Here is a 25,585-nt window from a genome sequence, read left to right as displayed (position 1 = left end):
ACGGTCGCGTAACATTTCTGACAAGGTCTCACCATAGTCACAGTACTCTGCAATCCCGCGTAGCCTGGATAGAAAATCGGCAAGGGATTCTCCAGGGGTCCTCTCAGCGGTATTAAACCGGTAACGCTGGACGATCGTGGACGGGGTTGGGTTAAAATGTTGCCCCACTAAATTCACAAGTTCATCAGACGTTTTGGTGTCCGGCGCAGCTGGGTACGTAAGGCTCCTAATCACCCCAAACGTATGCGGGCCGCAGGTGGTGAGCAATATGACCACCTGGCGCTCGTTTTCGGTGATATTGTTTGCCCGGAAATAGTAACGCATCCGTTGTGTGTACTGGTTCCAGCTTTCCAGCGCAGCATCAAAAACACCCAAACGTCCGTACAGAGGCATGGTGTAACAGAAAACAACTTCCAACCTGTATCCAACAAAAATCCAGGGAGGTGGCTTCAGCAGTGTAGACAGCTATTCACTTTAACCCTCGTCGCCAGTTTTGTGAGGGCCACGTAGAATCCAGCACGAGTTTTAAGGATACACAGTAATAACATTTATTTACAATAACATATATATATATATATATATATATATATAACAGCAGCAGCAACTTCCCTTGCTGCTCACTCCTTCCTGCTGGTTCCAAACTGGCCAGCTTTATTTATACTTGGCGTTTACTAATGGTTTCTCCGCCCCCCTCATTGGGGAAGCTCATACTCCCACAGGATTGTGGGATTGTCATTAGCCCCAGCCAATGGTAAGTTTATAACAAAAAGATATTCAGGTAGATATTCTCCTGGGCCGAATGGGATTTACCGCAGAATACTGAGGGAAGCAAGAGAGGAAATCGCCCCCCCCCCCCCTGTAGCTGTCACCTTGCTCCATGTCTGCCCTGCTTGTGTTTTTCAGGAATGTATTCTGTCCGGAATCCTGTCTGTCAATGGGAAGAAGGTTCTCCACATGGATCGGAACCCGTACTATGGGGGTGAGAGTTCGTCCATCACACCCCTGGAGGAGGTAAGAGACCTGCTGCCGAGGGTTAACTGCTCGTTCCCGCGCTCTCCACAGCCATCTGCGTACACCTGTCTCTCCCCTGTCCACCTCCCTCCTCTCTTTCTTTCTCCCATCCGCCTCGCCCCTTTCTCTCGTCCACCTCCTCTCTGCCTCCGTCTCTCTCTCACTCTCTCTCTGTGTCTCTGTCTCTCTCACACTCTCTCTCTGTGTCTCTGTCTCTCTCTCACTCTCTCTCTGTCTCTCTCACACACTCTCTGCCTCTGTCTCTCTCTCACTCTCTCTGTCTCTCACACTCTCTCTGGCTCTCTCACAATCTCTCTGTGTCTCTGTCTCTCTCACACTCTCTCTGTGTCTCTGTCTCTCTCACACTCTCTCTCTGTGTCTCCGTCTCTCTCACAATCTCTCTCTGTGTCTCTGTCTCTCTCACACACTCTCTGCCTCTGTCTCTCTCACACTCTCTCTCTGTGTCTCTCACACACTCTCTGCCTCTGTCTCTCACACTCTCTCTCTGTGTCTCTGTCTCTCTCACAATCTCTCTCTCTGTGTCTCTGTCTCTCTCACACACTCACTGCCTCTGTCTCTCTCACACTCTCTCTCTCTGCCTCCGTCTCTCTCTCCGTCTCTCTCTCACTCTCTCTCTGTCTCTGTCTCTGTCTCTCTCACTCTCTCTCTCTGCCTCTGTCTCTCTCACACTCTCTCTCTGTGTCTCTCTCACACTCTCTCTCTGTGTCTCCGTCTCTCTCACACTCTCTCTCTCTGCCTCCGTCTCTCTCTCACTCTCTCTCTCTGTGTCTCTGTCTCTCTCACACTCTCTCTCTGTTTCTCTCACACTCTCTCTCTGTCTCTCTCACACTCTCTCTCTCTCTCTCTGCCTCCGTCTCTCTCACACTCTCTCTCTGTGTCTCTGTCTCTCACACTCTCTCTCTGTGTCTCCGTCTCTCTCACACTCTCTCTCTCTGCCTCCGTCTCTCTCACACTCTCTCTGTGTCTCTGTCTCTCTCACACTCTCTCTCTGTGTCTCCGTCTCTCTCACACTCTCTCTCTCTGCCTCCGTCTCTCACTCTCTCTCTCTGTGTCTCTGTCTCTCTCACACTCTCTCTCTGTTTCTCTCACACTCTCTCTCTGTCTCTCTCACACTCTCTCTCTCTCTCTCTCTGCCTCCGTCTCTCTCACACTCTCTCTCTGTGTCTCTGTCTCTCTCACACTCTCTCTCTCTGCCTCCGTCTCTCTCTCACTCTCTCTCTCTGTGTCTCTGTCTCTCTCACTCTCTCTCTGTGTCTCTGTCTCTCTCACACTCTCTCTCTGTTTCTCTCACACTCTCTCTCTCTCTGCCTCCGTCTCTCTCACACTCTCTGTGTCTCTTGTCTCTCTCACACTCTCTCTCTCTGCCTCCGTCTCTCTCTGTCTCTCTCTCTGTGTCTCTGTCTCTCTCACATTCTCTCTCTCTGCCTCCGTCTCTCTCTCACTCTCTGTGTCTCTTGTCTCTCTCACACTCTCTCTCTCTTCCTCCGTCTCTCTCACACTCTCTCTCTTCCTCCGTCGCTCTCACACTCTCTCTCTCTGTGTCTCTGTCTCTCTCACACTCTCTCTCTGTCTCTCTCACACTCTCTCTCTGTCTCTCTCACACTCTCTCTCTCTGTCTCCGTCTCTCTCACACTCTCTCTGCCTCCGTCTCTCTCACACTCTCTCTGCCTCCGTCTCTCACACTCTCTCTCTGCCTCCGTCTCTCACACTCTCTCTCTGTGCCTCTGTCTCTCCCACACTCTCTCTCTCTGTCTCTCTCACACTCTCTGTCTCTGTCTCTCTCACTCTCTCTCTCTGTGTCTCTGTCTCTCTCACTCTCTCTCTCTGTGTCTCTGTCTCTCTCTCACTCTCTCTGTGTCTCTCTCTCTCACACTCTCTCTCTCTGTCTCTGTCTCTCTCTCTCACTCTCCCTCTGTCTCTGTCTCTCTCACACTCTCTCTCTGTGTCTCTGTCTCTCTCACACTCTCTCTCTCTGTCTCTCTCACACTCTCTCTGCCTTTCTGACACTCTCTCTCTCTGTCTCTCTCACACACTCTCGCTCTGTGTCTCTGTCTCTGTGTCTCTGTCTCTCTCACACTCTCTCTCTCTGTCTCTGTCTCTCTCACACTCTCTCTCTGTGCCTCTGTCTCTCCCACACTCTCTCTCTGTGTCTCTCTCACACTCTCTCTCTCTGTCTCTGTCTCTCTCACTCTCTCTCTCTGTGTCTGTCTCTCTGTCTCTCTCACACTCTCTCTGTGTCTCTCTCTCTCACACTCTCTCTCTCTCACACTCTCTCTCTCTCTGTGTCTCTGTCTCTCTCACACTCTGTCTTTCTCTGTCTTTCTGACACACTCTCTCTCTGTGTCTCTGTCTCTCTCACACAATCTCTCTGTGTCTCTGTCTCTCTCACACAATCTCTCTGTGTCTCTGTCTCACACTCTCTCTCTGTGTCTCTCTCACACTCTCTCTCTTTCTCCCTCTCTGTCTCGCTCACACTCTCTGTGTCTCTGACACTCTCTCTCTGTGTGTCTCTGTCTCTCTCACACTCTCTCTCTCTCTCTCTCTCTGTGTCTCTGTCTCTCTCACTCTCTCTCTCTCACACACTCTGTGTCTGTCTCTGTATCTCTCACACTCTCTCATCTCGTGCACTTGATCCATTGTGTCGCCCCCTCCCACGCGCAAGCTATGCCCCTCTCTCTCACTCTCATTATGAGCCAGGGCTTAGAAACTTCAAAGTATTATGGAGTTCACCTGACCTCTAACCTTTATGTTGAATGCGGCTGGGATGGGCTCGGATGGTGATGTCTAGCAATAGGGGACATAGCTTTAAATTGAGGGGAGATAGATACAGGACAGATGTCAGAGGTAGGTTGTTTACTCAGAGAGTAGTAAGGGCGTGGAATGTCCTGCCTGCAACAGTAGTGGACTCGCCAACACTAAGGGCATTCAAATGGTCATTGGATAGACATATGGACGATAAGGGAATAGTGTAGATGGGCTTTCGAGTGGTTTCACAGGTCGGCGCAACATCGAGGGCCGAAGGGCCTGTACTGCGCTGTAATGTTCTATGTTCTAAAAGCCTTCACTTCAGGTGTGATTCATCAGGCTTCCATGACACTTTAATGAAAACCAGGTTTATTGTAAGAATAATATATATACATAAAACACACAGCATGAATTTTTATCAATTACAAATATACAGACACCACATAGCTATCTTATGGACAACATTTTTTGTGTAAATATTTTTTATTCTCCTTTTTCACATTTTCTCCCAAATGTACACCCAACAATGAACAATAATCAGTAACGATGCAATGTCAATCCCCATATCAATAACAACGATCCCATCCTCCCACCAAACCCCAAACATTAGCCCGCAAGTTCACATAAACAAATGACAAAAAGGAATCCGGAATCGCCCATAGTCACCATTAACACACACCGCCCCCCCTCCGCCCCCAACCCCCCTAATGTTCGATGTGATCCAATTCTCGAAAGTGCATAATGAATAACGCCCATGAATTGCAGAACCCCTCCATCCTTCCCCTCAGTTCAAATTTGACCTTTTCAAGCGTTAAGAATTCCAGCAGGTCCCCCCGCCACACTCGGGCACAGGGTGGAGAGGCTGCTCTCCATCCCAGCAGGATCCGCCTTCGGGCGATTAACGAGGCGAAGGCTACAACATCCGCCTCCGCGCCCATTTCCAACCCTGGCTGGTCCGACACCCCGAATATGGCCTCCCGGTGGCCAGGGTCCAGTTTCACCTGCACCACTGTAGAGATTACCCTAAAAACCTCCTTCCAGTAATCCTCCAGCTTTGGACAGGACCAAAACATATGAATGTGGTTTGCGGGACACCCCCGCAACGTTCACTCACATCTTCTCCCCCCTCAAAGAGCCGGCTCATCCTCGCCCTCGTGAGGTGTGCTCTGTATACCACCTTCAGCTGTATCAGCCCCAACCTCGCGCACGAGGTGGAGGCGTTCACCCTCCGGAGCACCTCCGACCTGAACCCCTCCATCTACGTGTAACATAGGGCAGCACGGTAGCATTGTGGATAGCACAATTGCTTCACAGCTCCAGGGTCCCAGGTTCGATTCCCGGCTTGGGTCACTGTCTGTGCGGAGTCTGCACATCCTCCCCGTGTGCGCGTGGGTTTCCTCCGGGTGCTCCGGTTTCCTCCCACAGTCCAAAGATATGCAGGTTAGGTGGATTGGCCATGATAAATTGCCCTTAGTGTCCAAAATTGCCCTTAGTGTTGGGTGGGGTTACTGGGTTATGGGGGTAGGGTGGAGGTGTTGACCTTGGGTAGGGTGCTCTTTCCAAGAGCCGGTGCAGACTCGATGGGCTGAATGACCTCCTTCTGCACTGTAAATTCTATGAACACTGAATGAATTCCCCCTTAACTGTTCCAATTCAATAACAAAACCCAATGAATCAAACACCCCTATTCAAGGGCGTGGCCCAGCACACTGTATTCCCACTTGAATGGGGCTGGTCCTTTCCCTAAGATTCTGAATCAGTCTCAACCAGCAGATTCAACACTCCTTCCGGGAAGCAAACTATATCTTTTAAGTTACCAAAGCTGATAGCCACATCACGTTTACTTCTGGAACAGTTTTTAAAATGCAAATATAGAAAGACAGTGAAAAACACTTTTTTTTTTCTCCTCGAGTCCACAGCAGTCAAACCGAAACTGACAGCAAAATCCCTCACAGTGCCACAGCCCAGCTCCACCCACAAAATGACTTCACTGAAGCCATGTGATAAGACAAAAACCTTTCTTATAGAGACACTCTCTCAATCATAGAATTTACAGTGCAGAAGGAGGCCATTTGGCCCATCAAGTCTGCACCAGCCGTGGAAAGAGCATCCTACCTAAGCCTTTACTTCCACCCTATCCCTACACCTCCACCCTATCCCCGTAACCACCAAACTTTTTTTTTTTTGGACACGAAGGGCAGTTTATCACGGCCAATCCACCTAACCTGCACACCTTTGGACTGTGGGAGGAAACCGGAGCACCCGGAGGAAACTCGTGCAGACACGGGGAGAACGTGCAGACTCCGCACAGACAGTGACCCAAGCCGGGAATCGCACCTCTCTCTCTCTCTCTCTCTTTCTTTCCCTTTTCTCTCTCTCTCACTCGCGTTGGCCCCTCCCAGAGTTGGGGAATCATAGTCAGGCATGAAGGCATGCCGATATATTGGGCGGGGGATGGGGTAAGAGGGTCTGGTTATTCTGTGCTGTCGGCCATCTTGGAGCTTGCCTGAAATGTACCATCTGTTCATGACTCCCCTCAGCTATACAAGAGATTTGGAATTTCCGACGCTCCTCCTGAATCCATGGCCAGGGGAAGGGATTGGAACGTCGACTTGATCCCCAAATTCCTGATGGCCAATGGTAAGTCAAAAGAGGCAGGACTTGTTTTGTTTCACAAAGTTGCGAGGTTAGTTACCCTCGACTGTCTGTCGCAGAATCGCAAGGGCACAGTGCAGGGCGCGGGATGGAAGGTAGGCACAGGAGGAGGCCCATTCAGCCCCTCTGGAGCCTGTCACACAGGAACAGGAGGAGGCCCATTCAGCCCCTCTCGAGCCTGTTACACAGGAACAGGAGGAGGCCCATTCAGCCCCTCTTGGGCCTGTTATACAGGAACAGGAGGAGGCCCATTCAGCCCCTCTCGAGCCTGTTACACAGGAACAGGAGGAGGCCCCAGTCAGCCCCTCTCGAGCCTGTTACACAGGAACAGGAGGAGGCCCATTCAGCCCCTCTGGAGCCGGTTACACAGGAACAGGGGGAGGCCCATTTACCCCCTCTCGAGCCTGTTACACAGGAACAGGAGACCATTCAGCCCCTGTTGAGCCTGTTACACAGGAACAGGAGTAGGCCCCATTCAGCCCCTCTCGGGCCTGTTATACAGGAACAGGAGGAGGCCCATTCAGCCCCTCTGGAGCCGGTTACACAGGAACAGGGGGAGGCCCATTTACCCCCTCTCGAGCCTGTTACACAGGAATAGGAGACCATTCAGCCCCTCTCGAGCCTGTTACACAGTAACAGGAGGAGTCCCCATTCAGCCCCTCTCGAGCCTGTCACACAGGGACAGGAGGAGGCCCATTCAGCCCCTCTCAAGCCTGTTAAACAGGAACAGGAGGAGGCCCATTCAGCCCCTTTCGAGCCTGTTACACAGGAACAGGAGGAATCCCATTCAGCCCCTCTCGAGCCTGTTACACAGGAACAGGAGGAGGCCCCAGTCAGCCCCTCTCGAGCCTGTTACACAGGAACAGGAGGAGGCCCATTCAGCCCCTCTCGAGCCTGTTACAGAGGAACAGGAGGAGGCCCCAGTCAGCCCCTCTCGAGCCTGTTACACAGGAACAGGAGGAGGCCCAGTCAGCCCCTCTTGAGCCTGTTACACACGAACAGGAGGAGGCCCATTCAGCCCCTCTCGAGCCTGTTACACAGGAACAGGAGGAGGCCAATCAGCCCCTCTCGAGCCTGTTACACAGGAACAGGAGGAGGCCCCATTCAGCCCCTCTCGGGCCTGTTACACAGGAACAGGAGGAGGCCATTCAGCCCCTCTCGGGCCTGTTACACAGGAACAGGAGGAGGCCATTCAGCCCCTCTCAAGCCTGTTACACAGGAACAGGAGGAGGCCATTCAGCCCCTCTCAAGCCTGTTACACAGGAACAGGAGGAGGTCATTCAGCCCCTCTCAAGCCTGTTACACAGGAACAGGAGGATGCCATTTAGCCCCTCTCGGGCCTGTTACACAGGAACAGGAGGAGGCCATTCAGCCCCTCTCGGGCCTGTTACACAGGAACAGGAGGAGGCTACTCAGCCCCTCTCGGGCCTGTTACAGAGGAACAGGAGGAGGCCCATTCAGCCCCTCTCGGGCCTGTTACACAGGAACAGGAGGAGGCCCCAGTCAGCCCCTCTCGAGCCTGTTACACGGGAACAGGAGGAGGCCCCAGTCAGCCCCTCTCGGGCCTGTTACACAGGAACAGGAGGAGGCCCATTCAGCCCTCTCGGGCCTATTACACAGGAACAGAAGGAGGCCCATTCAGCCCCTCTCGGGCCTGTTACACAGGAACAGGAGGGGGCCCATTCAGCCCCTCTCGGGCCTGTTACACAGGAACAGGAGGAGGCCCATTCAGCCCCTCTCGAGCCTGTTACACAGGAACAGGAGGAGGCCATTCAGCCCCTCTCGGGCCTGTTACACAGGAACAGGAGGAGGCCATTCAGCCCCTCTCGGGCCTGTTACACAGGAACAGGAGGAGGCTACTCAGCCCCTCTCGGGCCTGTTACACAGGAACAGGAGGAGGCCCATTCAGCCCCTCTCGGGCCTGTTACACAGGAACAGGAGGAGGCCCATTCAACCCTCTCGGGCCTGTTACACAGGAACAGGAGGAGGTCCCAGTCAGCCCCTCTCGAGCCTGTTACACGGGAACAGGAGGAGGCCCCAGTCAGCCCCTCTCGGGCCTGTTACACAGGAACAGGAGGAGGCCCCAGTCAGCCCCTCTCGGGCCTGTTACACAGGAACAGGAGGAGGCCCATTCAGCCCTCTCGGGCCTGTTACACAGGAACAGAAGGAGGCCCATTCAGCCCCTCTCGGGCCTGTTACACAGGAACAGGAGGAGGCCCATTCAGCCCCTCTCGGGCCTGTTACACAGGAACAGGAGGGGGCCCATTAAGCCCCAGCGAGCGAGAAATACCGACTTGATCCGAATATGTCAAAAACATCCATCAAATCACCCCCCGAATCTTCTCAATTCCTGGGAATGCAAACCCGAGTTTTGTATTTAATCTCCTCGTCATTTAACATTTTATAAGTTCCACTACTAAAAGATGACGGATCGGCCCAGAGGGAGTGCCACATTGTCGGAGGGTCAGTGCTGAAGGAGCGCCGCACTGTCGGAGGGTCAGTGCTGAGGGAGCGCCGCACTGTCGGAGGGTCAGTGCTGAGGGAGCGCCGCACTGTCGGAGGGTCAGTGCTGAGGGAGCGCCGCACTGTCGGAGGGTCAGTGCTGAGGGGGCACCGCACTGTCAGAGGGTCAGTGCTGAGGGAGCTCCGCACTGTCGGAGGGTCAGTGCTGAGGGAGCGCCGCACTGTCGGAGGGTCAGTGCTGAGGGAGCGCCGCACTGTCGGAGGGTCAGTGCTGAGGGAGCGCCGCACTGTCGGAGGGTCAGTGCTGAGGGAGCGCCGCACTGTCGGAGGGTCAGTGCTGAGGGGAGCGCCGCACTGTCGGAGGGTCAGTGCTGAGGGAGCGCCGCACTGTCGGAGGGTCAGTGCTGAGGGAGCGCCGCACTGTCGGAGGGTCAGTGCTGAGGGAGCGCCGCACTGTCGGAGGGTCAGTGCTGAGGGAGCGCCGCACTGTCGGAGGGTCAGTGCTGAGGGAGCGCCGCACTGTCGGAGGGTCAGTGCTGAGGGAGCGCCGCACTGTCGGAGGGTCAGTGCTGAGGGAGCGCCGCACTGTCGGAGGGTCAGTGCTGAGGGAGCGCCGCACTGTCGGAGGGTCAGTGCTGAGGGAGCGCCGCACTGTCGGAGGGTCAGTGCTGAGGGAGCGCCGCACTGTCGGAGGGTCAGTGCTGAGGGAGCGCCGCACTGTCGGAGGGTCAGTGCTGAGGGGGCACCGCACTGTCAGAGGGTCAGTGCTGAGGGAGCTCCGCACTGTCGGAGAGTCAGTGCTGAGGGAGCGCCGCACTGTCGGAGGGTCAGTGCTGAGGGAGCGCCGCACTGTCGGAGGGTCAGTGCTGGGGGAGCGCCGCACTGTCGGAGGGTCAGTGCTGGGGGTGTGCCGCACTGTCGGAGGGTCAGTGCTGAGGGAGCGCCGCACTGTCGGAGGGTCAGTGCTGAGGGAGCGCCGCACTGTCGGAGGGTCAGTGCTGAGGGAGCGCCGCACTGTCGGAGGGTCAGTGCTGAGGGAGCGCCGCACTGTCGCAGGGTCAGTGCTGAGGGAGCGCCGCACTGTCGGAGGGTCAGTGCTGAGGGAGCGCCGCACTGTCGGAGCGTCAGTGCTGAGGGAACGCCGCACTGTCGGAGGGTCAGTGCTGAGGGAGCGCCGCACTGTCGGAGGGTCAGTGCTGAGGGAGCGCCGCACTGTCGGAGGATCAGTGCTGAGGGAACGCCGCACTGTCGGAGGGTCAGTGCTGCGGGAACGCCGCACTGTCGGAGGGTCAGTGCTGAGGGAGCGCCGCACTGTTGGAGGGTCAGTGCTGAGGGAGCGCCGCACTGTCGGAGGGTCAGTGCTGAGGGAGCGCCGCACTGTCGGAGGGTCAGTACTGAGGGAGCGCCGCACTGTCATGGTCAGTGCTGCGGGAACGCCGCACTGTCGGAGGGTCAGTGCTGAGGGAGCGCCGCACTGTCGGAGGGTCAGTGCTGAGGGAGCGCCGCACTGTCGGAGGGTCAGTGCTGAGGGAGCGCCGCACTGTCGCGGATTTCGCGCTGACCGAGGGGGGGGGGGCACCGCACTGTCGGGGTGTTGCAGCTGAGAGAGCTGTAGAGGCTGGGCCTTTAAGTGTGTTCAAGGCCGAGAGAGACAGATTTTTAATCAGTGAGGGGGTCGAGGGTTACGGGGATAAGGCGGGAGAGTGGAGTGGAGGATTCTCACATCAGATCAGCCAAGATCTCATTGGATGGGGGAGCAGACTCGATGGGCCGAACGGCCGACCTCTGGTCATACGTCTTATGGTCTTGTCAGTAAATCAGTTAATCTGGGTCTATTGTTCTATTTGTTCACGGGAGTGGAGGTCTCACTGGCCAGGACCACCCATTTATTCCCCATCCCTAATTGCCCCTCGAGGGTGGTGCGTGAGCCGCCATCTTGAATCACTGCAGTCTCCGTGTGGTGTAGGTACACCCACCGTGCTGTTAGGCAGGGAGTTCCAGGATTCTGACCCAGTGACAGTGAAGGAATGACTGACATATTTCCAAGTCGGGATGGTGCGTGTAGGGGGAGTCTTGGAGGGCAGGACGTACAGGGCAGAGGGTGTTCACCGTGGCGTCTGCTGCCCTCGTCCTCCTAGGGGGTAGAGGCGGCGGGTTTGGGCGGGGCTGTCGAAGGAGCCTTGCCGAGTGGCTGCGTTGCGATTGGCGGATGGGGCAGCGTTGCGATTGGCGGATGGGGCAGCGTTGCGATTGGCGGATGGGGCAGCGTTGCGATTGGCGGATGGGGCAGCGTTGCGATTGGCGGATGGGGCAGCGTTGCGATTGGCGGATGGGGCAGCGTTGCGATTGGCGGATGGGGCAGCGTTGCGATTGGCGGATGGGGCAGCGTTGCGATTGGCGGATGGGGCAGCGTTGCGATTGGCGGATGGGGCAGCGTTGCGATTGGCGGATGGGGCAGCGTTGCGATTGGCGGATGGGGCAGCGTTGCGATTGGCGGATGGGGCAGCGTTGCGATTGGCGGATGGGGCAGCGTTGCGATTGGCGCGAGTGTGGGGGTGGGGAAGACACTGCATGAAGACGTGACCTGATCGGTGGGTTTCTCTCTGTAGGTCAGCTGGTGAAGATGTTGCTGTACACCGAGGTGACCCGGTACCTGGACTTCAAAGTCGTGGAGGGGAGTTTTGTTTACAAAGGCGGAAAGATTTACAAAGTTCCCTCCACGGAGACCGAGGCCTTGGGGTCAAGTGAGTGTGTCGAATGTTCGCTCGCGTGCGGCAGTCGTATGGGTCACGTCAGCCCCATCGCGGCGTTACTCTCGGGATTGTTTCATCTCCTGTGTGCAAGCGGGAGGGCACACCGCACCGGGGGGGGGGGGGGGGGGGGGGAGGCAGGCTGGCGCTGGGGGCACACCGCGCGGGGGTGGCAGGCTGGCGCTGGGGGCACACCACACGGGGGGGGCAGGCTGGCGCTGGGGGCACACCGCGCGGGGGGGGCAGGCTGGCGCTGGGGGCACACCGCGCGGGGGGCAGGCTGGCACTGGGGGAAACCATGGTGAGGGGGGCAGGCTGGCGCTGGGGGGGGGGGAACAGGCTGGCGCTGGGGGCACACCGCGCTGGGGGGGTCCAGGCTGGCACGGGAGGCAGGCTGGCGCTGGGGGAAACCATGGTGAGGGGGGCAGGCTGGCGCTGGGGGGGGAACAGGCTGGCGCTGGGGGAAACCATGGTGAGGGGGGCAGGCTGGCGCTGGGGGCACACCGTGCTGGGGGGGGGGTCCAGGCTGACGCTGGGGGCACACTGCGTGAGGCAGCAGTGCTAACCACTGCGCCGGCCTTGGGACTCGGATTCTCTCTCTGAATATCGAACATTATTTTTCCGTCCTATCCTCAGACCTGATGGGAATGTTCGAGAAACGGCGTTTCCGAAAATTCCTCGTCTTTGTGGCCAGCTTCGACGAGAACGACCCCAAGACCTTCCAGGGTGTGGATCCCGTCACCACGACGATGAGGATGGTCTACAAGAACTTTGACCTGGGCCAGGATGTGATCGACTTCACAGGCCACGCCTTGGCCCTCTACAGAACTGACGAGTAGGTTTTCTGTTCGCTGCGCTGTAACACGTCCACGAAGGGGCCAATCAGAGTGCTCCAACATGTCCTTGGCAAAGCGGAACTAAAGATACGTTGCAGTTCAATAGAACTCTGCTCAGACCTCTGCCTGGAGTAACTGCGTTCAGTTCTGGGCCCAGGGTCACTGAGAGACTAATTGGTAAGACTAGGAAAGAGGACCTGTCTGGGGATTATCAAACACTCGGGACTAAATTAAAGAACAGGTCCTCCAGGGTTAGAATCTCTGGATTACTACCCGAGCCACGTGCCAATTGGCATAGGGTTGAGAAAATTAGGGAAGTTAACACGTGGCTAAAGGAGTGGTGCGGGAAAGAGGGATTCCATTTCATGGGGCATTGGCATCAGTACTGGGGCAGGAGGGACCTGTACCGTTGGGACGGTCTTCACCTGAACCATTCTGGGACCAGTGTTCTAGCGAATAGGATAAATAGGTTGGTCACAAGGACTTTAAACTAGCAAGTTGGGGGGAAGGGAAGTGTAAAGCTATGGACAGTATAATGGTTAATGAAGATCAAGGCAGCAGGTTACGTGACAGGTTATTATGTAGAGATATGGGTTCAAAGACAAGGAAAATTAGGAGAAAGGGTAAGAGGAAAAATAATTTGCCAAAAGTTACTGATCAAGGTGTTAGGATTCATAACAAAGACATAAAAAACAGCATAAGTGTACTTTACCTGAATGCTCGGAGGATACGGAATAAGGTGAATGAGTTGATGGCGCAAATCATCGTGAATGACTATGATTTAGTGGCCATTACTAAAACATGGTTAAAAGATGGTCACGACCGGGAGTTAAATATCCAAGGGTATCAAACTATACGAAAGGATATAATGGACGGTAAGGGCGGTGGTGTAGCTTTGTTGTTTAAGGATGGCATCCGGGCAATAGTAAGGGATGATATTGGTGCTATGGAGGACAAGGTTGAATCAATTTGGGTGGAAATCAGGAATAGTAAGGCGAAAAGGTCACTGATAGGAGTAGTCTATAGGCCACCAAATAGTAACAGGATGGTAGGGCAGGCAATAAGCAAAGAAATAACGGATGCATGTAGAAATGGTACAACGGTTATCATGGGAGATTTTAATCTGCATGTCGATTGGTTTAACCAGGTTGGTAAAAGCAGCCTTGAGGAGGAGTTTATAGAATGTGTCCGGGATAATTTCCTGGAACAGTATGTAATGGAACCTACAAGAGAACAAGCGGTCCTAGATCTGGTCCTGTGTAATGAGGCAGGATTGATTAATGATCTCATAGTTCGGGATCCTCTTGGAAGGAGCGACCACAATATGGTAGAATTTAAAATACAGTTGGAGGATGACAAGGTAAAATCAAACACTAGTGTTTTGTGCTTAAACAAAGGCAATTACAATGGGATGAGAGAAGAACTAGCTAAGGTAGACTGGGAGCAAAGACTTCATGGTGAAGCAGTTGAGGAACAGTGGAGAACCTTCCGAGCGATCTTTCACAGTGTTCAGGAAAGGTTCATACCGACAAAAAAGAAAGACGGTAGAAAGGGGAAAAATCGACTGTGGATATCTAAGGAGGTGAGGGAGAGTATCAAATTGAAGGAAAAAACATACAAAGTGGCAAAGATTAGTGGGAGACTAGTGGACTGGGAAGTCTTTAGGGGACAACAGAAAGCTACTAAAAAGCTATAAAGAAGAGTAAGGTAGACTATGAAAGTAAACTGGCTCAGAACATAAAAGCAGATAGTAAAAGCTTCTACAAATATATAAGACAAAAAAGAGTGGCTAAGGTAAATATTGGTCCTTTGGAAGGTGAGAAGGGAGATTTAATAATAGGAGACGGGGAAATGGCTGAAGAGCTGAACAGGTTTTTTGGGCCAGTCTTCACAGTGGAAGACACAAATAACACGCCAGTGACTGATGAAAATAAGGATATGATAGGTGAGGACCTCGAGATGATTGTAATCACTAAGGAGGCAGTATTGGGCAAAGCTAATGGGGCTAAAGGTAGACAAGTCTCCTGGCCCTGATGGGATGCATCCCAGAGTGTTAAAAGAGATGGCTAGGGAAATTGTAAACGCACTAGTGATAATTTATCAAAATTCACTAGACTCTGGGGTGGTCCCAGAGGATTGGAAAGTAGCAAACGTGACACCACTGTTTAAAAAAGGAGGTCGGCAGAAAGCGGGTACATTATAGGCCGGTAAGCTTAACTTCGGTTGTAGGGAAAATGCTGGAATCTATCATTAAGGAGGAAATAGCGGGGCACCTGGAGGGAAATTGTCCCATTGGGCAGACGCAGCTTGGGTTCATAAAGGGTAGGTCGTGTCTGACTAATTTGGTAGAATTTTTTGAGGACGTTACCAGTGCAGTAGATAATGGGGAGCCAATGGATGTGGTATATCTGGATTTCCAGAAAGCTTTTGACAAGGTCCCACACAAAAGGTTGCTGCATAAACTAAAGATGCATGGCATTGAGGGTAAAGTGGTAGCATGGGTAGAGGATTGGTTAACTAACAGAAAGCAGAGAGTGGGGATAAATGGGTGTTTCTCTGGTTGGCAACCTGTAACTAGTGGGGTCCCTCAAGGATCAGTGTTGGGCCCGCAGTTGTTCACAATTTACATAGACGATTTGAAGTTGGGGACCAAGTGCAATGTGTCAAAGTTTGCAGACGACACTAAGATGAGTGGTAAAGCAAAAAGTGCAGAGGATACTGGAAGTCTGCAGAAGGATTTGGATAGGTTAGGTGAATGGGCTAGGGTCTGGCAGATGGAATTCAATGTTGCCAAGTGTGAGACTATCCATTTTGGGAGGAATAACAGCAGAATGGATTATTATTTAAACGGTAAGATGTTAAAACATGCTGCTGTGCAGAGGGACCTGGGGTGTGCTGGTGCACGAGTCGCAAAAAGTTGGTGTGCAGGTACAACAGGTGATTAAGAAGGCTAATCGAGTTTGTCTTTCGTTGCTAGAGGGATGGAGTTCAAGACTAGTGAGGTTATGCTGCAATTGTATAAGGTGTTGGTGAGGCCACATCTGGAGTATTGTGTTCAGTTTTGGTCTCCTTACCTGAGAAAGGACATATTGGCACTGGAGGGAGTGCAGAGGGAGATTCACTAGGTTGATCCCAGAGTTGAGGGGATTAGATTATGACGAGAGGTTGAGTAGACTGGGACTGTACTCATTGGAATTTAGAAGGATGCGGGGGGGGATCTTATTGAAACATATAAAATTATGAAGGGAATAGATAGGATAGATGCGGGCAGGTTGTTTCCACTGGCCGGGGAAAGCAGAACTAGGGGGCATAGCCTCAAAATAAGGGGAAGTAGATTTAGGACCGAGTTTAGGAGGAACTTCTTCACCCAAAGGGTTGTGAATCTCTGGAATTCCTTGCCCAGTGAAGCAGTTGAGGCTCCTTCTTTAAACGTTTTTAAGAAAAAGATAGATACCTTTCTAAAGAATAAAGGGATTCGGGCCATGATCTCATTAAATGGTGGAGCAGGCTCGAGGGGCAAGATGGCCTACTCCTGTTCCTAGTTCTTATCTTCTTATGCTCAGGCGGGTATTATTGTGTTTGGTTCTGGGCACAGGGTCACTGAGAGATTAATCGTAATGGACAGGAAACTAGTTCTGGGCCCTGCGCCTCAGGAAGGATATATGGGCAAGAGGCGGGTGTTCCATTCTTCTTCCTGCTCTCCCCCTTTTGCTATGTAGTGGGTAGGGGGTGGTGATGCTAAAAAGCTTCCTCCTGTTCCTATGTAACAGGCTCGAGAGGGGCTGAACGGGCCTCCTCCTGTTCCCGTGTAACAGGCTCAACAGGATGGGCTGAATGGGGGTCCTCCTGCTCCTGTGTAACAGGCTCGAGAGGGGCTGAATGGGGGTCTCCTGTTCCTGTGCAACAGGCTGGAGAGGGGGGAATGTGGAGACCCGGAGGTAAGCATGGCACAAATGGAGACAATTCAACCCCTCCGCTTGTAATCGTGCCAGAACCACATTTGCTTTGGACCTTTCACAGCTCCATTCCTCCTCTGCGCCCGACAGATATCTGGACCAGCCCTGCCTGGAAACCATCAGTCGCATCAAGCTGTACAGCGAATCGCTAGCACGCTACGGGAAGAGCCCATACTTGTACCCGCTCTACGGACTAGGGGAGCTCCTCAAGGCTTTGCCAGGTAAAGGAATCTGCGGCTTGCTAAGCTTGGATGTCGGGAAGAGATGTCGTTTTGGGGTGGGGGGGGGGTGGGGTGGTGGTGGTGGGGGGGGGGGGGGTGGGGGGGGGGGGTGGGGGGGGGGGGGGGGGGGGGGGGGAGAAATGTAGCATCAATGTCAATGATCCCAAACTCCACAGTCCTCAGGCCCATCCACAACGGAACTCAGTTCACACACTGGCTCCAGTCCGGCAAGGCATCCGTCCTCATCCTGGTTTTCAAATCCCTCCATGGCCTCTTCAGCCCCTCCCTATCTCTGTACCCTCCTCCAGCCCCGACAACCCTCCCTATCTCTGTAACCTCCTCCAGCCCCTACAACGCTCCCTATCCCTGTAACCTCCTCCAGCCCCGACAACCCTCCCTATCTCTGTACCCTCCTCCAGCCCCGACAACCCTCCCTATCTCTGTAACCTCCTCCAACCCCGACAACCCTCCCTATCTCTGTACCCTCCTCCAGCCCCGACAACCCTCCCTATCTCTGTACCCTCCCTATCTCTGTAACCTCCTCCAGACACGACAACCCTCCCTATCTCTGTACCCTCCTCCAGCCCCGACAACCCTCCCTATCTCTGTACCCTCCTCCAGCCCCGACAACCCTCCCTATCTCTGTAACCTCCTCCAGCCCCAACAACCTCCCTATCTCGGTAACCTCCTCCAGCCCCAACAACCTCCCTATCTCTGTAACCTCCTCCAGTCCCTATAACCCTCCCTATCTCTGTAACCTCCTCCAACCCTCCCTATCTCTGTCACCTCCTGCTGCCCCTACAACCCTCCCTATCTCTGTAACCTCCTCCAGCCCGACAACCCTCCCTATCTCTGTAACCTCCTCCAGCCCCTACAACCCTCCCTATCTCTGTAACCTACTCCAGCCCCTACAACCCTCCCTATCTCTGTAACCTCCTCCAACCCCTACAACCCTCCCTATCTCTGTAACCTCCTCCAGCCCCTACAACCCTCCCTATCTCTGTAACCTCCTCCAGCCCCAGAACCTACCCTATCTCTGTAACCTCCTCCAGCCCCTACAACCCTCCCTATCTCTGTAACCTCCTCCAGCCCCAGAACCTACCCTATCTCTGTAACCTCCTACAATCCTCCGAGATTTCTGCCCTCCTCCAATTCCGGTTCTCAAGCATCCCCGATTCCCATCACTCCGCCATTGGAGGCCGTGCCTTCAGCTGCCTCAGTAAGCACTGGAATTCCCCCCTGATACCTATCCGCCTCTCCCTCTGTCTCTGTCTCTGTGTCCGCCTCTTCCTCTGTCTCTGTGTCCGCCTCTCCCTCTGTCTCTGTGTCCGCCTCTCCCTCTGTCTCTGTGTCCGCCTCTCCCTCTGTCTCTGTGTATCCCTCTCCCTCTGTCTCTGTGTCACCCTCTCCCTCTGTCTCTGTGTCTGTGTCACCCTCTCCCTCTGTCTCTGTGTCTGTGTCACCCTCTCCCTCTGTCTCTGTGTCACCCTCTCCCTCTGTCTCTGTGTCACCCTCTCCCTCTGTCTCTGTGTCACCCTCTCCCTCTGTCTCTGTGTCACCCTCTCCCTCTGTCTCTGTGTCACCCTCTCCCTCTGTCTCTGTGTCACCCTCTCCCTCTGTCTCTGTGTCACCCTCTCCCTCTGTCTCTGTGTCACCCTCTCCCTCTGTCTCTGTGTCCGCCTCTCCCTCTGTCTCTGTGTCCGCCTCTCCCTCTGTCTCTGTGTCCGCCTCTCCCTCTGTCTCTGTGTCCCCCTCTCCCTCTGTCTCTGTGTCCGCCTCTCCCTCTGTCTGTGTCCGCCTCTCCCTCTGTCTCTGTGTCCGCCTCTCCCTCTGTCTCTGTGTCCGCCTCTCCCTCTGTCTCTGTGTCCGCCTCTCCCTCTGTCTCTGTGTCCGCCTCTCCCTCTGTTTCTGTGTCACCCTCTCCCCCTGTTTCTGTGTCCGCCTCTCCCCCTGTCTCTGTGTCCGCCTCTCCCCCTGTCTCTGTGTCCGCCTCTCCCCCTGTCTCTGTGTCCGCCTCTCCCCCTGTCTCTGTGTCCGCCTCTCCCCCTGTCTCTGTGTCCGCCTCTCCCCCTGTCTCTGTGTCCGCCTCTCCCCCTGTCTCTGTGTCCGCCTCTCCCCCTGTCTCTGTGTCCGCCTCTCCCCCTGTCTCTGTGTCCGCCTCTCCCCCTGTCTCTGTGTCCGCCTCTCCCCCGTCTCTGTGTCCGCCTCTCCCCCTGTCTCTGTGTCCGCCTCTCCCCCTGTCTCTGTGTCCGCCTCTCCCCCTGTCTCTGTGTCCGCCTCTCCCCCTGTCTCTGTGTCCGCCTCTCCCCCTGTCTCTGTCCGCCTCTCCCCCTGTCTCTGTGTCCGCCTCTCCCCCTGTCTCTGTGTCCGCCTCTCCCCCTGTCTCTGTGTCCGCCTCTCCCCCTGTCTCTGTGTCCGCCTCTCCCTCTGTCTCTGTGTCCGCCTCTCCCTCTGTCTCTGTGTCCGCCTCTCCCTCTGTCTCTCTGTCCGCCTCTCTCTCTGTCTCTGTGTCTCCCTCTGTCTCTGTGTCTCCCTCTCCGTCTGTCTCTGTGTCCGCCTCTCCCTCTGTCTCTGTGTCTCCCTCTCCCTCTGTCTCTCCCTCTCCCTCTGTCTCTGTGTCACCCTCTCCCTCTGTCTCTGTGTCCGCCTCTCCCTCTGTCTCTGTGTCCGCCTCTCCCTCTGTCTCTGTGTCCGCCTCTCCCTCTGTCTCTGTGTCCGCCTCTCCCTCTGTCTCTGTGTCCCCCTCTCCCTCTGTCTCTGTGTCCCCCTCTCCCTCTGTCTGTGTCCGCCTCTCCCTCTGTCTCTGTGTCCGCCTCTCCCTCTGTCTCTGTGTCCGCCTCTCCCTCTGTCTCTGTGTCCGCCTCTCCCTCTGTCTCTGTGTCCGCCTCTCCCCCTGTCTCTGTGTCCGCCTCTCCCCCTGTCTCTGTGTCCGCCTCTCCCCCTGTCTCTGTGTCCGCCTCTCCCCCTGTCTCTGTGTCCGCCTCTCCCCCTGTCTCTGTGTCCGCCTCTCCCCCTGTCTCTGTGTCCGCCTCTCCCCCTGTCTCTGTGTCCGCCTCTCCCCCTGTCTCTGTGTCCGCCTCTCCCCCTGTCTCTGTGTCCGCCTCTCCCTCTGTCTCTCTGTCCGCCTCTCCCTCTGTCTCTCTGTCCGCCTCTCCCTCTGTCTCTCTGTCCGCCTCTCCCTCTGTCTCTCTGTCCGCCTCTCCCTCTGTCTCTCTGTCCGCCTCTCCCTCTGTCTCTCTGTCCGCCTCTCCCTCTGTCTCTCTGTCCGCCTCTCCCTCTGTCTCTGTGTCACCCTCTCCCTCTGTCTCTGTGTCCGCCTCTCTCTCTGTCTCCCTCTGTCTCTGTGTCTCCCTCTCCGTCTGTCTCTCTGTCCGCCTCTCACTCTGTCTCTGTGTCACCCTCTCCCTCTGTCTCTGTGTCCGCCTCTCCCTCTGTCTGTGTCACCCTCTCCCTCTGTCTCTGTGTCCGCCTCTCCCTCTGTCTCTGTGTCTCCCTCTGTCTCTGTGTCCGCCTCTCCCTCTCCCTCTGTCTCTGTGTCCGCCTCTCCCTCTGTCTCTGTGTCCGCCTCTCCTCTGTCTCTGTGTCCGCCTCTCCCTCTGTCTCTGTGTCCGCCTCTCCCTCTGTCTCTGTGTCTCCCTCTCCCTCTGTCTCTGTGTCCGCCTCTCCCTCTGTCTCTGTGTCCGCCTCTCCCTCTGTCTCTGTGTCCGCCTCTCCCTCTGTCTCTGTGTCCGCCTCTCCCTCTCTCTCTGTGTCCGCCTCTCCCTCTCTCTCTGTGTCCGCCTCTCCCTCTGTCTCTGTGTCCGCCTCTCCCTCTGTCTCTCTGTGTCCGCCTCTCCCTCTGTCTCTCTGTGTCCGCCTCTCCCTCTGTCTCTCTGTCCGCCTCTCCCTCTGTCTCTCTGTCCGCCTCTCCCTCTGTCTCTGTGTCCGCCTCTCCCTCTGTCTCTCTGTCACCCTCTCCCTCTGTCTCTGTGTCACCCTCTCCCTCTGTCTCTGTGTCCGCCTCTCCCTCTGTCTCTGTGTCCGCCTCTCCCTCTGTCTCTCTGTCCGCCTCTCCCTCTCTCTGTGTCCGCCCTCTCCCACTGTCTCTGTGTCCGCCTCTCCCTCTGTCTCTGTGTCCGCCTCTCCCTCTGTCTCTCTGTCCGCCTCTCCCTCTGTCTCTGTGTCCGCCTCTCCCTCTGTCTCTGTGTCCGCCTCTCCCTCTGTCTCTGTGTCCGCCTCCCTCTGTCTCTGTGTCCGCCTCTCCCTCTGTCTCTGTGTCCGCCTCTCCCTCTGTCTCTGTGTCCGCCTCTCCCTCTGTCTCTGTGTCCGCCTCTCCCTCTGTCTCTTGTGTCACCCTCTCCCTCTGTCTCTGTGTCACCCTCTCTCTCTGTCTCTGTGTCACCGTCTCCCTCTGTCTCTGTGTCCGCCTCACCCTCTGTCTCTGTGTCCGCCTCTCCCTCTGTCTCTGTGTCCGCCTCTCCCTCTGTCTCTGTGTCACCATCTCCCTCTGTCTCTGTGTCCGCCTCTCCCTCTGTCTCTCTGTCCGCCTCTCCCTCTGTCTCTCTGTCCGCCTCTCCCTCTGTCTCTCTGTCCGCCTCTCTCTCTGTCCGCCTCTCCCTCTGTCTCTCTGTCCGCCTCTCCCTCTGTCTCTCTGTCCGCCTCTCCCTCTGTCTCTCTGTCCGCCTCTCCCTCTGTCTCTCTGTCCGCCTCTCCCTCTGTCTCTCTGTCCGCCTCTCCCTCTGTCTCTCTGTCCGCCTCTCCCTCTGTCTCTCTGTCCGCCTCTCCCTCTGTCTCTCTGTCCGCCTCTCCCTCTGTCTCTCTGTCCGCCTCTCCCTCTGTCTCTCTGTCCGCCTCTCCCTCTGTCTCTCTGCCCGCCTCTCCCTCTGTCTCTCTGTCCGCCTCTCCCTCTGTCTCTGTGTCCGCCTCTCCCTCTGTCTCTGTGTCCGCCTCTCCCTCTGTCTCTGTGTCTCCCTCTGTCTCTCTGTCCGCCTCTCCCTCTGTCTCTGTGTCACCCTCTCTCTCTGTCTCTGTGTCACCGTCTCCCTCTGTCTCTGTGTCCGCCTCTCCCTCTGTCTCTGTGTCCGCCTCTCCCTCTGTCTCTGTGTCACACTCTGTCTCTGTGTCTCCCTCTGTCTCTCTGTCCGCCTCTCCCTCTGTCTCTGTGTCTCCCTCTGTCTCTGTGTCCGCCTCTCCCTCTCCCTCTGTCTCTGTGTCCGCCTCTCCCTCTCCTCTGTCTCTGTGTCCGCCTCTCCCTCTCCTCTGTCTCCGCCTCTCCCTCTGTCTCTGTGTCCGCCTCTCCCTCTGTCTCTGTGTCCGCCTCTCCCTCTCCCTCTGTCTCTGTGTCCGCCTCTCCCTCTGTCTCTGTCTCTGTGTCCGCCTCTCCCTCTGTCTCTGTCTCTGTGTCCGCCTCTCCCTCTGTCTCTGTGTCCGCCTCTCCCTCTCTCTCTGTGTCCGCCTCTCCCCTCTGTCTCTGTGTCCGCCTCTCCCTCTGTCTCTGTGTCCGCCTCTCCCTCTGTCTCTGTGTCCGCCTCTCCCTCTGTCTCTGTGTCCGCCTCTCCCTCTGTCTCTGTGTCCGCCTCTCCCTCTGTCTCTGTGTCCGCCTCTCCCTCTGTCTCTGTGTCCGCCTCTCCCTCTGTCTCTGTGTCCGCCTCTCCCTCTGTCTCTGTGTCCGCCTCTCCCTCTGTCTCTGTGTCCGCCTCTCCCTCTGTCTCTGTGTCCGCCTCTCCCTCTGTCTCTGTGTCCGCCTCTCCCTCTGTCTCTGTGTCCGCCTCTCCCTCTGTCTCTCCCTCTCGCTCTGTCTCTGTGTCCGCCTCTCCCTCTGTCTCTGTGTCAGCCTCTCCCTCTGTCTCTGTGTCCGCCTCTCCCTCTGTCTCTCCCTCTCGCTCTGTCTCTGTGTCCGCCTCTCCCTCTGTCTCGGTGTCCGCCTCTCCCTCTGTCTCGGTGTCCGCCTCTCCCTCTGTCTCGGTGTCCGCCTCTCCCTCTGTCTCTGTGTCCGCCTCTCCCTCTGTCTCTGTGTCACCCTCTCCCTCTGTCTCTGTGTCACCCTCTCCCTCTGTCTCTGTGTCCGCCTCTCCCTCTGTCTCTGTGTCCGCCTCTCCCTCTGTCTCTCTGTCCGCCTCTCACACTGTCTCTGTGTCCGCCTCTCCCACTGTCTCTGTGTCCGCCTCTCCCTCTGTCTCTGTGTCCGCCTCTCCCTCTGTCTCTGTGTCCGCCTCTCCCTCTGTCTCTGTGTCCGCCTCTCCCTCTGTCTCTCTGTCCGCCTCTCCCTCTGTCTCTCTGTCCGCCTCTCCCTCTGTCTCTCTGTCCGCCTCTCCCTCTCTCTGTGTCCGCCTCTCCCACTGTCTCTGTGTCCGCCTCTCCCTCTGTCTCTGTGTCTCCCTCTCCCTCTGTCTCTGTGTCTCCCTCTCCCTCTGTCTCTGTGTCCGCCTCTCCCTCTGTCTCTGTGTCCGCCTCTCCCTCTGTCTCTGTGTCCGCCTCTCCCTCTGTCTCTGTGTCCGCCTCTCCCTCTGTCTCTGTGTCCGCCTCTCCCTCTGTCTCTGTGTCCGCCTCTCCCTCTGTCTCTGTGTCACCCTCTCCCTCTGTCTCTGTGTCCGCCTCTCCCTCTGTCTCTGTGTCTCCCTCTCCTCTGTCTCTGTGTCACCCTCTCTCTCTGTCTCTGTGTCACCGTCTCCCTCTGTCTCTGTGTCCGCCTCACCCTCTGTCTCTGTGTCCGCCTCTCCCTCTGTCTCTCTGTCCGCCTCTCCCTCTGTCTCTCTGTCCGCCTCTCCCTCTGTCTCTCTGTCCGCCTCTCCCTCTGTCTCTCTGTCCGCCTCTCCCTCTGTCTCTCTGTCCGCCTCTCCCTCTGTCTCTCTGTCCGCCTCTCCCTCTGTCTCTCTGTCCGCCTCTCCCTCTGTCTCTCTGTCCGCCTCTCCCTCTGTCTCTCTGTCCGCCTCTCCCTCTCCCTCTGTGTCCGCCTCTCCCTCTGTCTCTCTGTCCGCCTCTCCCTCTGTCTCTGTGTCCGCCTCTCCCTCTGTCTCTGTGTCTCCCTCTGTCTCTCTGTCCGCCTCTCCCTCTGTCTCTGTGTCACCCTCTCTCTCTGTCTCTGTGTCTCCCTCTGTCTCTGTGTCCGCCTCTCCCTCTCCCTCTGTCTCTGTGTCCGCCTCTCCCTCTCCCTCTGTCTCTGTGTCCGCCTCTCCCTCTGTCTCTGTCTCTGTGTCCGCCTCTCCCTCTGTCTCTGTGTCCGCCTCTCCCTCTGTCTCTGTGTCCGCCTCTCCCTCTGTCTCTGTGTCACCCTCTCCCTCTGTCTCTGTGTCCGCCTCTCCCTCTGTCTCTGTGTCCGCCTCTCCCTCTGTCTCTGTGTCCGCCTCTCCCTCTGTCTCTGTGTCCGCCTCTCCCTCTGTCTCTGTGTCCGCCTCTCCCTCTGTCTCTGTGTCCGCCTCTCCCTCTGTCTCTGTGTCCGCCTCTCCCTCTGTCTCTCTGTCCGCCTCTCCCTCTGTCTCTCTGTCCGCCTCTCCCTCTGTCTCTCTGTCCGCCTCTCCCTCTGTCTCTCTGTCCGCCTCTCCCTCTGTCTCTGTGTCACACTCTGTCTCTGTGTCTCCCTCTGTCTCTGTGTCCGCCTCTCCCTCTCCCTCTGTCTCTGTGTCCGCCTCTCCCTCTCCCTCTGTCTCTGTGTCCGCCTCTCCCTCTGTCTCTGTCTCTGTGTCCGCCTCTCCCTCTGTCTCTGTGTCCGCCTCTCCCTCTGTCTCTGTGTCCGCCTCTCCCTCTGTCTCTGTGTCACCCTCTCCCTCTGTCTCTGTGTCACCCTCTCCCTCTGTCTCTGTGTCCGCCTCTCCCTCTGTCTCTGTGTCCGCCTCTCCCTCTGTCTCTGTGTCCGCCTCTCCCTCTGTCTCTGTGTCCGCCTCTCCCTCTGTCTCTGTGTCCGCCTCTCCCTCTGTCTCTGTGTCCGCCTCTCCCTCTGTCTCTGTGTCCGCCTCTCCCTCTGTCTCTGTGTCCGCCTCTCCCTCTGTCTCTGTGTCCGCCTCTCCCTCTGTCTCTGTGTCCGCCTCTCCCTCTGTCTCTCCCTCTCGCTCTGTCTCTGTGTCCGCCTCTCCCTCTGTCTCTGTGTCAGCCTCTCCCTCTGTCTCTGTGTCCGCCTCTCCCTCTGTCTCTCCCTCTCGCTCTGTCTCTGTGTCCGCCTCTCCCTCTGTCTCGGTGTCCGCCTCTCCCTCTGTCTCGGTGTCCGCCTCTCCCTCTGTCTCGGTGTCCGCCTCTCCCTCTGTCTCGGTGTCCGCCTCTCCCTCTGTCTCACCCTCTCCCTCTGTCTCTGTGTCAGCCTCTCCCTCTGTCTCTGTGTCAGCCTCTCCCTCTGTCTCTGTCTCCGTCTCTCCCTCTGTCTCTGTCTCTGTGTCCGCCTCTCCCTCTCTCTCTGTCTCTGTGTCCGCCTCTCCCTCTCTCTCTGTCTCTGTGTCCGCCTCTCCCTCTGTCTCTGTGTCCGCCTCTCCCTCTGTCTCTGTGTCCGCCTCTCCCTCTGTCTCTGTGTCCGCCTCTCCCTCTGTCTCTGTGTCCGCCTCTCCCTCTGTCTCTGTGTCCGCCTCTCCCTCTGTCTCTGTGTCCGCCTCTCCCTCTGTCTCTGTGTCCGCCTTTCCCTCTGTCTCTGTGTCCGCCTTTCCCTCTGTCTCTGTGTCTCCCTCTCCCTCTGTCTCTGTGTCCGCCTCTCCCTCTGTCTCTGTGTCCGCCTCTCCCTCTGTCTCTCCCTCTCCCTCTCTCTCTGTGTCACCCTCTCCCTCTCCCTCTGTCTGTGTCCACCTCTCCCTCTGTCTCTGTGTCTGTGTCCCCCTCTCCCTCTGTGTCCGCCTCTCCCTCTGTGTCCGCCTCTCCCTCTGTCTCTGTGTCCGCCTCTCCCTCTGTCTCTGTGTCCGCCTCTCCCTCTGTCTCTGTGTCCGCCTCTCCCTCTGTCTCTGTGTCCGCCTCTCCCTCTGTCTCTGTGTCCG

General features: G+C 56.4%; 1 pseudogene; it reads left to right on the top strand.

Moving 5' to 3' along the window:
• Positions 1-898: 898 nt before the first annotated feature.
• LOC140399447 (rab GDP dissociation inhibitor alpha-like) overlaps positions 899-25,585 on the top strand; it is a 47,017-nt pseudogene continuing 22,330 nt past the window's right edge.

The sequence above is a fragment of the Scyliorhinus torazame genome, chromosome 22, assembly GCF_047496885.1.
Source record: "Scyliorhinus torazame isolate Kashiwa2021f chromosome 22, sScyTor2.1, whole genome shotgun sequence".
Classification (NCBI taxonomy): domain Eukaryota; kingdom Metazoa; phylum Chordata; class Chondrichthyes; order Carcharhiniformes; family Scyliorhinidae; genus Scyliorhinus; species Scyliorhinus torazame.
The sequence above is the reverse complement of the archived record's forward strand: the minus strand, read 5'-3'. Positions and strand labels throughout refer to the sequence as shown.